Genomic DNA, 11,662 nt, shown 5'->3' with positions numbered 1-11,662 from the left:
AATGGAAAGGGCTCAAACCACATCCACTTTGTTCCTCCCAAAACCCAATAACCCCCGTGAGGGAGAGAGGGGTCCCCTGCGTGTCCCAGCAACACTCACTCGAAGGTTTTGTTCGAATTGGTTAGAAACTTGAACTCTGTTTTTAGACTATTGAGGATGTGGTCCGGTACTCCCAGCGCTGTCTTCTGGCAGTACCTTCGTCTGTAGTATTTATAATGTTAAGATTATGCGGGTAACAGATAATACAGCCCCAACTTTAAAGGAAGCTTTTGTACTGCAGAATACATCTGGCTATGTGATTTTTTTTTTTTTTAAAGCAGAGTTTGTTTTACTATAAATAAGTGAGTTACTTCAATGCAGGCAAGTTGTGAAGTCCCACTGGGAAAGACCGCATGCTTTCGTGTGCAAGTTCCTGTCAGTGACAAGCCTTTTTTTGTTGTTGTTCCTTTTTTTTTTTTTTTTTTTAATTTAAATGTTTGTAGCTGCTATGTGGACAATTGTTCCCTAGTGTGGTCTGTAGCCCAGTGATTGGGAACAAGTTACAGACGAGCATCACCGTAAATTATTCACAACATTATAAGCAGTTGTGAGGAAATAGTTCACATTATCAAAGTTGTACAATAAAAAGGTAATGTTTGTATAATGTGGTTGCGAACTCTTAATTTATACTATTGCACTTTTAGTATTTTGTATTAGGGAGGTTTGTCTATAATTTGAAAACTTAAAAAGATGTAAAGTATTTTATAAATAGTACTTTGGTTTAAGGAAAATGAAGAAAAAAACTGTCACAGTTTCTTGTTTTGTCTTAAGGTGGAACACTATGAGAAATCTATGCCACTTAAACAGAAAAGCCACCAAGACTTGTCTGTTCCTCAGTAAACTAGGGCCTGCCATTTCTTAAATTAAAATGATTTATTTAACTTCTCTACAAAGCCCATTTAAAACCCTGACCACCCCTAACACAACTCTGATGAATTAATCCTAGGACCGTGGCACCGCGTGGAGCTAGCGGGCTCAGAGAACGTTGTGAGGGTCTGGTGCTCCCGCAGCCTCCCCGTCCTCTCACACCCAGACAGGATTCTGACTGCCTCCGAGCACCGGATCTCATGTACAGTAAACTGGACAGAAAGATCGATGTCTGGCAGTAGAATCAGTCACCACTGGGACATTTTCTGATTTATTTATTATCTTCTCAGATGAAAACAAAGCACAATGTCGTCCGATCGCTCAAAATACAGTCTGAAGCTGCTGACTTTGTTTAAACGGCTTGGCGTACGGAAGGGGACCGCTGGCGGGCGCGGGGTCGGGGTCGGGGTCGGGGTCGGGGCCGCACGGGCGGTGTTGTGCTACCTCATTTTGTGCGCTGCGAGTGTGCTGGAGTCTGGGACGGCGCGCCTCCTCCCACGGCGCCGGCCCCGAGACGCCCCAGAGCAGGAACCGGACAGCGGTGTCTTCTCAGCTAAAACAGGAACACAGGACAGTCCTTCCCACGCGACCACAGCCACGTTCACCGTGCCACGTCGTCGTGTCCTGAAGACGCCTCACTCCGCCGGCGTAGCGGTCTCCTCCTGTCCGAACCCTTCAGCACTACTGTGTCCGCGGTGGAATGATTTCATTATTTATGGTCCTTTATGGTGTGATTTTTTTTTTTTTTTTTTGGTTAGGATTTGGTACCATGTAGTGTTCTCTCTTATCCCAGAAGGATGTGTATATAACTTAAAAAAGAAATGTAAAGTGTTGTAAATAAGATGGCTCGTGAAGGGATGGCGAGGCGCGCCCCCTTCTGTGTTCAGGACCAGGCCGTCCCTCTCTGCGTGGTCGAGAGAGAGACTATTTTTCTACCGCAGCACCACGTAGGGCTGGGGCCCCCGGAGCCAGCCGGCGTTCTTACCGAGATCCAATATTTTTTATGATAAATCTGTGGCTCGACACATCTACTGATTGAAATGGATGTCTTAGACTAGGTTACTATTTTTGTCATATGGAAATGAATAAAATGCAGGATGTAATATGACTTCTGAATTGCGTTCCTTGATTATTCGAATGGAAACCGTGGAATTTGAGGTTCTGGTCGCTGATGGTGGATGTCATATCCGTGGTGTTTCTCCGAGGAAAGTCAACGAGGGTTGACAGCTTAGATTTAAGCAATATCTACGTGTATCTTGATTGGTCTTGAAATTTTTATTTTTCACTTTTTTTCTAAAATAAAAATGCAACCTCCTAACGGTGGATTTTTTTTTTTTTTTTTTTACATCTGTGATGGACGAAGATGTAGTAGAAATTACCTCCTCGTTAGAGACTGCCGGCCGTGTCCCAAAATGACCACACTCTGAATTGCCTTCCCATCGTCAACGTTAAGTGAAAGTATTGGCTCTTGGGATCACTTGAGAAATAAATCGCTGTGGTCAAGGCCCGTTCCAGGTGGGGCGTGGGAGGGGAGGGGCTGCCCGCACCTGCTGTCCCCTCGCTCCAGATGGAGGATGTCTTTACTGAAAAGAGGCTTTACCTCACCAGTAACACTTGATAGGACTTAAAATTTTAAAAAATGTAATAGCGCCTGGATTTCAGCATATCCAACCCATTTCCTTTTCCAATCACCCCAGGTCCCTAGAAGCCGCAGTGATTTTTGCCTGGGAAGTGTCGGGGGAACTACCCGTCCGGGCCAGCCTTCCAGCCCAGATCCCAACCTTAGGGGCCAACCCATGTTGGTTTCAGTGCTAGGATGGAAATTAGCAAACAAGAGCGGACTCAGTAAGACCGTAAATTCAATCTGTTTTTTAAAATGGTAAGGAAGTAAAGGCTCTTGCCGTTTGAAATAATATAAATTAAAACGCAGGAAACATGGGACCTACTTATTTCAAAAAGATTTCCAGGGTAAAAATCCAGGGCTGTTGCAGCTTAACAAGCCCAGGTATTTACTTCTTCCTGACGTCAACTCTAGTGCGCTCAGACCATGCATCCAAGAATCATAAATGCCAACAATCCCTAAAAATTATTTATTTAAATATATTTCTATTCTAAGTTCATTACAGGAACCACTAACATTTAAAACTAATTAAAAAGTATTGCTGAAGGGCTAAAAAGCAATTGTTTTTAAACTCGGCACTGTTTAATTTTGTCGGCGTGGAAGCGTGAAGGCAGCGGGTCCCCCTGCTTGCCGCCGCCCGCCCGGCCTGACCTGAGCCTCCCACAGCGGCGGCCAGCGTCTCTATCACCAGGTGGCGGGTGCGTTTCCAGCCCAGCCGCTCCACGGGGCTGTATTTTTTGTGTCTAACGCCACGGAAGCCCAGACCCCTCGCTTCTCTCCCCCCCACCCCGGGCATGCTTGCGGCAGAGTGACAAAGTCACCTGTGTGGAACCCCGGGTCCAGCAGCCCAGCCCACCTGGGGGCCTCGGGGTTCCGTCTGTCGTGTTAAAATCCTGGGCTCGTTGGCTGATAACTGGTGCTGAGAAAGGAGCAGGCAGGCACTTGTGTGTCTTTTGAGAGGTCTTCTGACCCAGCGCCTCGGGGAGAAACAGGCCATGACGCGTTTCTACGGGCGGGTCTATAGGCTGACTTTTCAGCTCTGTTAAATTCCATCTCCAGAATATTCTATACAAAAACGAGGGGAAAAATTCTATTCCCATTTTCTTTTCCGTGCAGCGGGGAAATCCTGGTGTTAACTTGGGCATCCTTCACGGAGGGAGGACTTTCAAGTGCAGCCACAGAGGTGGCTTCCTGGCTCTGCCCACACTTCTGTTCCACGGGAACAGGCTTGGGGTGTCAGTGCCCTGCGCCATCGGGGCCAGCAGGCTCCGTGGGGCACAGCGAAGGGCGCCCGGTGCACTGGGCTAGGCCGGCCCCACTCTGCTCCCTTACCTACTACAACGGTAGAAGCTGGGGGCATTAAAACCCTTTCCATTTCTAAAATCCAGGGTGGTTTTTCTTTTTTTGTTTTTTTCTTTTTTTTTGAAAGAACTACCACTAATGTATACCTTCCTTTTTCCTCCCAGAATTCACTAGACAAATTGACAGTATTTATATAGAGAGAAAATACAAATGATTACCTAAGAATATAAATATGAAAATTCTATTACAAGTAACTTTGCTAAAGAAAATCTGTGGAATCATTTCTGGACCATGAAAAATGTGTTGGTATCTCTGATTATTTTAAATCATTGAATTTATTGAAGCTTTTTAAAATTCAACTATATTTAAGGTAAAATAAAGAAAGCTCTGTGAACCTTATGCTTACTGCATTTTCTATCGGAAAAGAGTCTTTTCCAAATGCTGTGCTTTCTGTCGCGTGTAGGGCACCCTGAGACACACAGGTCCTTGCCAAGACGATAGACACACACACACGTATCCATGTTAGGAAGAGTATGCCATTTAAAGCGATGGTTATTTCTTACTGTTCTATTCAGTAAGATATTAAAGAACATAAACTATTAATGTGGGTTTTCTAAATTATTAATTTAGAATTAATAAATATAATTCTATATTAAATAAATAAAAAAATAATTAGAATTATTAAATTCTAAAATATTACTATGTCTGCCTTTTTTGGTCTGACTTTGGAAGTGTGACAGATTGGACTGAATTCAGTGTTTCCCTGAGCACTTGAATAACCCGGGGGAGATAACGAGGACGGCGGTGAGGCAGGGCCCGTCCGCGAGCCTGCACGGCTGTCCTCAGCCAGGTCTCCTCGCGTCCCTGAGAGGAAACCAGTGGCTCCGGAGCCCTGCCCTGAAGAGAGGAGCGGACCTCCCGCGTCAGTGTGAGTCACTCCCCGTGCGTGATTCAAGTGTAGAAATAAATGTCTGATCGCAGCAATTCCAAATGTGATTATTTGAGAACATGGGGATTTTTGAAACCCTTGAACGCCTTCTAAGTTGGTATGATACACATATATATACATATTAAATTATAGAATGACCTATAAATGACCTATAAAGTGGAGTTTGTAGAATGAAGTAGGATTCCTGTCCCTCAGTGGCCATCCTGGTGCTCTAGGTGCTTTGTGTCCTTTCTAGCTTAACTTAAAGGACACCTGAATTTTAATAACTTTACAATAAAGAATATAATGTCTAAGACAGAAGTCTTATATTTCTTTTATTAACTAGCAGATTTTTTTAATTATATGCAGAATATATAATCCTTTTTGCTGTATGAAGGACAATTTAAAAACAGCTCTTGTTCTGACCTAGAATTACCCGGAAGAAATCCGTCACGCCCTCCCACGAACACCACCGCTGACAAGAGCCAGCAGGTTTAGAAACAGTATTTTCCACACTTCAGATGGCAAGAGTCGTAGGGATGCATAAGGGGAAAGTGTGTAGAAACCTTCCCACACATTTAAATACTTTAAAGATAAATTAGGTTTTGAATTTTAAGTCTGCTTTCCTTCACCAGTAAGCCTGGAGCCGCCGTGCTTTTCCGCAGGGAGTCCTCTGGTGACAGCGTGCGCGAACACTGAGCAGCCCCAGCATTTCCTTGCTCGTCCCTCTCAGGCTTTTCCTCTCTAATTCAGTGTTTTGTGATTTTTAGTGCCGTACGTGGTGCTTCCATCAAGGGCGCAGGCAGCAGGGTGAGCTCCACCCCGAAGGCCCCTCGGAGAGCTGGGTCCAGGGCCACGGAGAAGAGAGTGTTTCTTCTTTGGGGCTTTAAACGATTTCACTGACCAATCCGAAGAAGCAGGCCTTGTGAAGGCACTCTCTTAAGGGGATTATTCACTTATTTGGCATCAATCTGTAGACACACGCTGAAAATAAGTCGAACCAGCCTATGATCTCACCTGAGAAACAGCCACATCTTTATTTGCTGCCTATTGAGGAGAGAGCACCAACCAATGGGAGAACCCAGCCTGGAAACCACCAGCCTTGAGAGTAAGAGCAGTTGCAACTTAAACCAGAAAAAACTGCCCACCTCTCAGAGTCCTATTGCCTGCATTAACCTCATAGATCTTCAATTAGGAGCTACAGGCAATTTGGGAAAATGAACTTTATCCACGAATATTTGTAAATGATTCGTTTTTCCTCAGGAAAACGCCAGGCATATTCTTTGTCATCTCAGTACCTCTTAAAGGACTTGAAAAGTGGGGCACGTTGTTGAAGTTAGTGGCTCCAGCAAATCCTCCATCCCTGATCGGGTCTTGCCTTTTGAAAGACCCTCTAGATTGACGCTCGTTCGCGTTGCCCTCTCATCCCAAACGTGTCTCCTGGGACGGTGCTTCTGTGTCTTCCGCCATATCCAGGCCTCGATCCTGGCACTTTGTCAGCTGGTTTGCCAACGAGTGCCGAGGAGAGCAGGTTCGAAGCCACACTCGTGATCCGGTGCTTTGGAAGGGTGGTCCCTCAGGCTAAGCTCTGTGCCCCGCGGTCTTTTTCTCCCGGGGTCCCGAATTAGATACTCAGTCTTAGAAACACAGACTCGGGGGTCCTCCAGGAAATGGAAATCATGGCTGGTCTTGGTATTTAACTGAAGACAAATTCAGGGTTTTCTCACAAGCCCTGAAAAGGGAAACTCAGATGAGTTAGCATCTTCACAGCCTCCCTTGGCGGCCGGTTTCCGTTTGACTCAAAGTTTCCTCAGAGGTGTTCAGGCTGACGGGCAGAAGCTAATGCGAGAGTGCGCGTGATGCCTTACCTAGGTAGGCCTCGGCGACCCCGCTGGTAAACACACCCGTGCTCCTGGGTGGGGAGGGGACAGAAAGGACCGTCCGTGGCAGGGCCCCCCCCACCCCTTGCTCCAGCACTGAAGGATGGCTGGGTCGGCACGTTCTGCCCGTCCTCGCTGGATTGGCTTTGGGAGCACTGAGAGAGTAATTGTAGGTTATGGAAAAGTTATGAGTGCCTTAAAAGAATACTTGTAATCACAGAAAGAAGATGTCACCATACCCCAAATCCACGACCTACAGAGAGGACATCGGTACAGCATCTTGCAGGAAAATGGCACCACCTGGCTCTGGATAAAGCTCACTTTAACAAATATTCTTAAACCCCAATCTGGATCTTTCTTGCAGTCTGTGATAAGAATTTAAGTTGTTTTGATCTTTACTTTAATATGTCGTAGAAACATCTACCTTGTTGATAAGCTCAGTGTGTCTGAGAGGGTAACTCCCCGAAGTAAGAACTTTCTAAGGAGGTGCAGTTAATTCAGCTCAGTGAATATCTGTTTGTCCAGAATAACTAGGAAAGCTTTTTGAGCAGAAAATAATTCTGAGCTTAATTATTTTATTAATGCATACTCCCTGAGGTAAGGAAATGCTAGTTTTTCCAAACTTCGTAGGCACAGATAAGACAGTTGGCATGTTTGCAAGGCTAGCTTGATTGTTAGATGAGAAAATATTCAATATTTCACATGCATTTAAAAATTGCATATTCAATTGCAATCATTTGTGTTCTCTCTACTTTTGTAATTAAAGAGATTGGAGCTTTGCCTTTGATGTATTGGAATTCCATTAGCAGAACTGCTAATGGTTTAGAGGTAATTCTGGAATGTTTCACTCACTACTGTGAGTCTAGCCAGTCGTCGTGCGTCTCAGGATGAGGAACAACTGCACAAACATGTGGGAGCCGTCCATTTCCCCGGGGACGGGCCTTCCCCGTGGGCTCAGCTGCTGACGGCTAACTTCCCTTCCCGGCACCTCCTGTAACCTTGGATACTTAAGCTAGAGTTAGTTTCCTTTAGAAATGTGAAAACAATCTTAAAACATTCCCATCTTTCCTAACATAAAAAAATGCTTTCCGAAGTTAAAAATAAAATGTATAAAACAAGTTCTCCAGCGTTTGAGTGCCCAGAGCTACGGGTGAGGAATGCAGGTGTGTCACCCCCCCTCCCCTCCCCCCCGCGGCTTTGGTGGCGACTTCATGCCTGGCTCCCCGTCACCTCCGCCCGGCTGGCTGCAGAGGCAGGGCTGTGACTCTGTACCACAGGGCAGATGCGGGTGGCTTCTAAACTGTCCCTTCTCCGGTAATTGCCCACCAAACCCATTGGCGTTGTTTCTTTAAAACGGCCTATGTTTGCACGTGTGGACAGGGCTGTGCCGCCTGGAGCTGGGAGAGCCGAGGGCAGCCCTGTGCATCCCCAGGGCCAGGTTCCAGGCTGCAAGGCCAGAGAGACTGGAAGTGAGACCACTCGTGTGGGCATTTGGGGTGCTTGCCAACCCCAACCTGGGCACAGCCCTGGCGGGAGCACCAAAATTCAGGGTCTCAGGACACAGGGGTCGTGCGGAAGGCGGCTCTGAGCACACAGGACAACTCAGCCCGTCCGCTGTCTAGAGGTTCGCTGGGCCCAGACCGTCTTGCCCGCACCCACGGACTGTCACCCCAGCAGGTGGAGGGCGCATCCAGCCTTCCCAGGAGCAGCCAAATGGTGCCACGCAGGTGGACACAAAGACAGCTGACCTGTTCCCACAGGCCCATCTGACCTTCATGTAGCCCCAGAGGTGTGGTCTGTCTGAGGCTGGGGCTGCCAGAAGGGTCCGGGACGGAGGCCCTGCCTCAAGCTGGCACATGGACTCATATCCCAAGGGCAGTTCACTGTCTCCCGGCCAGAGGGCAGATCGTGAGGGGCACTGGCTGGCTGAGGTGTTCTGGGGTGTCTCAGGGCGTCTGAGGGCCAGACTGTCCCCATGGTCCTTCTCTGTGAGCTCGGCGGGAGACGGCGTGTCTCCTGTGCCTCAGCCCATGGTCACCGTCTGCTCTGCCCACCACGTCCACAGGCCCTGGGCGGCCTGGATGCTGTTTTAGGAGGTGAGAATCAACACTGCTTTCTCCCACACGTTGCCCAGTTATGTCACATGTTTATTTTAAATGCACTGCTTGTAGGTTCCTGCTCCGAGTTCTGAGATCAGCCGCGCCATCAGCCGTGTGACTGAAATCAGCCTTGTCGTTCAGACAGGTTGCACTGTCTGAGCACTTGCATTTTTCCAAGGTGCTGAAAACCTATAACAGGACATTTGAATATGGAGTGTCCACTCACTGAAGGGCCAGACTAGTTAGCTCTGGTCACAGATCAGAATAACCTAAAACTTAAGGGCAAGTTATAGTACACGGCCCCATAGTGTAGAGAAAGGGGTTCAAACAACAAAGGTCTGTACCAGGGACTTTTAAGGATGATCAGTGTGAGCAAAAACATTTGTTCAATCCTTCTTTAACATTCCTGACTTAATTGATTAGATGATTGATTGATGGGGCGCCTGGGTGGCTCAGATGGTTAAGCGTCTGCCTTCGGCTCAGGTCATGATCTCAGGGTCCTGGGATCGAGTCCCGCATCGGGCTCCCTGCTCCTTGGGAGCCTGCTTCTCCCTCTGCCTTTCTCTCTCGCTCTGTCTCTCATGAATAAAAAAAAAAATAGATGATTGATTGATGGATAGATAGATGGATAGATGATGGGTGGTAGGTGATAAAGATGGTTGATGGATGGATGGATGATGGATGAATGATAGATGATAGATAGATACATAGATACATAGATAGATAGAAAAATAGATGATGGATGGGTGATGGAGGATGATGGATGGATGATAGATGGGGTTGGTGGATGGATGGATGATAGATGGGATGAGGGATGGATGGATGGATGGATGGATGGATGATAGGGGGATAATGGATGGATAGATGATAGAGGGATGGATGGATGGATGCTAGGGGGATGATGGATGGATAGATGGATGGATGGATGGATGATAGATGGTTCCTGTATTCTTGGAAAGAGTGGAAATTTCACTGATATCCAATACCTGCCCTCAGGCAACCTCGCTTAGCTAGGAGACATCCCTGTGCTAAGACCACACGAGGCTCGGTGTTACTTCACCCTCTACAATGCACACCTCCCTCCCCCTTCCTACTGGGTCTTTTGTTGAGCTTATTGGTGGTTCTGCAACTGTGTGCATCAGAATCACCTGGGGCTGCTTAAACCACAGATTCCCAGGCCCACCCCAGAGGCTTGGGGTAGGGTTTGAGGTTCTGGGTTCCGGGGTGATTTGTGTACCGCTGATGTTGTGACAAGAGCAGAGTTCTCAGTCCTGGCCACTCGTCAGAGTTCCGCGCAGAGGTTCTTTCATTTCCAAACTCGGCTAGCCTCCCTCCAGACCAGGCAAAGCACAGACTGTGGTGTTCAGCATTCAGAACGCACTCAGGCTTTGCAAAACGGTGACATTCATCCAGACCACCTGGAGGTCTTATTAAACTGCAGATTCTGGATCAACAGCTCTGGGGTGGGGCTTGGGATTCTGTATTTCTAATAGAATGTGATGTGGCTGAACTCGGAACAGCACTAAGCACAGAGAGGAAACAGGAAGCTTTGGGTCCCGCACAAGGACAGGATTGAACCTGCACTGCTGTGAACAGGAGACGCCCATCTTCAACGTGACCCAAGGCCCCGGGTCCTATGCCCTTCTTTTTCCCCAGGCCCTTCTCCTACAGTTAAGTTTGCAGTTGGCTGCAAATGACAGAAACTCCATCTAACAACTTAAAAGAGGTTTACGGGGCGCCTGGGTGGCTCAGTCGTTAAGCGTCTGCCTTCGGCTCAGGTCAGGATCCCAGGGTCCTGGGATCGAGCCCTGCATCGGGCTCCCTGCTCAGCGGGAAGCCTGCTTCTCCCTCTCTCACTCCCCCTGCTTGTGTTCCCTCTCTCGCTGTGTCTCTCTCTGTCAAATAAATAAAAATCTTCAAAAAAATAAAATAATAAAATAATAAAATAAAAGAGGTTTACTTTTCTCGTGTGAAGTCCAGGGTTCGACAGTTGCTGGGCTTGATTCGGTTGCTACCAGTGGTATTAGTAGTTGCTTTGTCCTCATGCAGCTCCCTCATGAGCCCAAGGTGGCCACTGCTGTCCCAGGGATTGCATTCATGCTCCACTCAGCTGAAAGAACAGCAGAGGGCATGGGGCCTGAAGTCAACAGCCCATCTCTTCACAAAGTACACCTAGCAGACTCCTGCTTTCATTTCTTGGACTAGCACTGGGTCACATGGCCACCCCTTGCTGGAAGAGGCTAAGAAAAGTAGGTGTGTATGAGAGACAGCCAAAACCAGCTGCCCCCAGTGGGTTCCCACTGATACCTGCTGGTGGAATCTTCCAGAGGGCCTCCATTCTGCCTGCGGTACACTCTCTGCTACCCATGAGACGGAGATGCCGGGCCATCCCTGTCGAGTACAGGCTTTCAGACCAGAGAGACCTGCGCTCACACTCAACTCTGACTGTGGCCATGACCCATGCTCTCCAGGTCTTAATTTCAGGGTCTGTGCAACAGGGTTAGGGTACCACCTCTGTGCTTCCCCGGGCTAAAGTCCACAGCCCACCCAGCATGGTAACGACTGTTACCAGACAGCTCCCTCTGCCCAGAATGCCTCCCCTGGCTCTTCCCAGGGTGGCTCCCTCATGTCCTCAAGACCCATCCCTCCTGCAGAGGGGCCATCGACTATTTATGAGCAGAGCAAGGATGAGGGTTCTGATGGGGCTGCCTTCGGAAAGCACAGGAGGGGAGCCGGGCAGGGGCACTGCACCAGTCCAGGCCCAATGGATGATCTGCTCACTAGCAGCTTCTGCTGTGACCAGCTGAGAGGGAGCACAGCAGGTGTGGGGGACAGTGCCCCAAAGACTCGGGGGTCCACGCATCTAGAAATTGGGGGTGACTCTCAACCTCACAAAAGGGAATGTTGGAGTCCTTCATGAGAGTTA

Source organism: Mirounga leonina, unplaced genomic scaffold (genome assembly GCF_011800145.1).
Source record: "Mirounga leonina isolate KUSES-001 unplaced genomic scaffold, KU_Mleo_1.0 Mir_93, whole genome shotgun sequence".
Classification (NCBI taxonomy): Eukaryota; Metazoa; Chordata; class Mammalia; order Carnivora; family Phocidae; genus Mirounga; species Mirounga leonina.
Note: the sequence above shows the minus strand (reverse complement) of the source record.